Genomic DNA, 837 nt, shown 5'->3' on the forward strand with positions numbered 1-837 from the left:
ATCTGTTTCTGTCTTTCTTCTTTTCTTCTAATTTTCTTTTTCTAATTTTATTCTTTTTCTTCTCTTTTTCTTCTTTTTCTTATTCTCCTTCTCTGACAATTTATCCCTCCTCAACTTCATCACCATCAAGGCCCCCTTCTCCTTTTCTTCCTCTCTCCCCCTCCCCCTCCTCCTCCTCCTCCTCCTCCTCCTCCTCTTCTTCCTCTTCCTCCTCCTCCTCCTCCTCCTCCTCCTCCTCCTCCTCCTCCTCCTCGTCTGACAATTTTTCTCCTGGTAGTGATTTCTCCGTCTCATTCTCAACTTTCCGCTTCTCCTCTTCTGACACCTTTTCTTCTACTTGTAATTCCTCCTCCTCCTCCTCATCCTCCTCTTCGTCTACCTCTCTCCTCCTCCTCCTCCTCCTCCTCCTCCTCCTCCTCTACTTGGCCGTTTTCCAAATCAACTTGTCTATAAAAAAACGTAAAGTCTCGAGGTACGACCGTGTCACCTGCACTCTCCTCGTCCCTAGTGACTCTCTCTCTCTCTCTCTCTCTCTCTCTCTCTCTCTCTCTCTCTCTCTCTCTCTCTCTTTGATTGCCAGCCTCACCAGTCATGATTAGCAAGGATCCTAAAGTCCTCTTGATCTCCCGTTGCCACGACCAAGTGCTTCTATTTTTCACCTCTCTCTCTCTCAGTGTGTGTGTCTGTGTGTGTGTGTGTGTGTGTGTGTGTGTGTGTGTGTGTGTGTGTGTGTGTGTGTGTGTGTGTGTGTGTGTGTGTGTGTGTGTGTGTGTGTGTGTGTGTGTGTGTGTGTGTGTGTGTGTGTGTGTCCAATAATGGCCTGTCTCATCATCTAAG

The sequence above is a fragment of the Scylla paramamosain genome, chromosome 12 (assembly GCF_035594125.1).
Source record: "Scylla paramamosain isolate STU-SP2022 chromosome 12, ASM3559412v1, whole genome shotgun sequence".
NCBI lineage: Eukaryota > Metazoa > Arthropoda > Malacostraca > Decapoda > Portunidae > Scylla > Scylla paramamosain.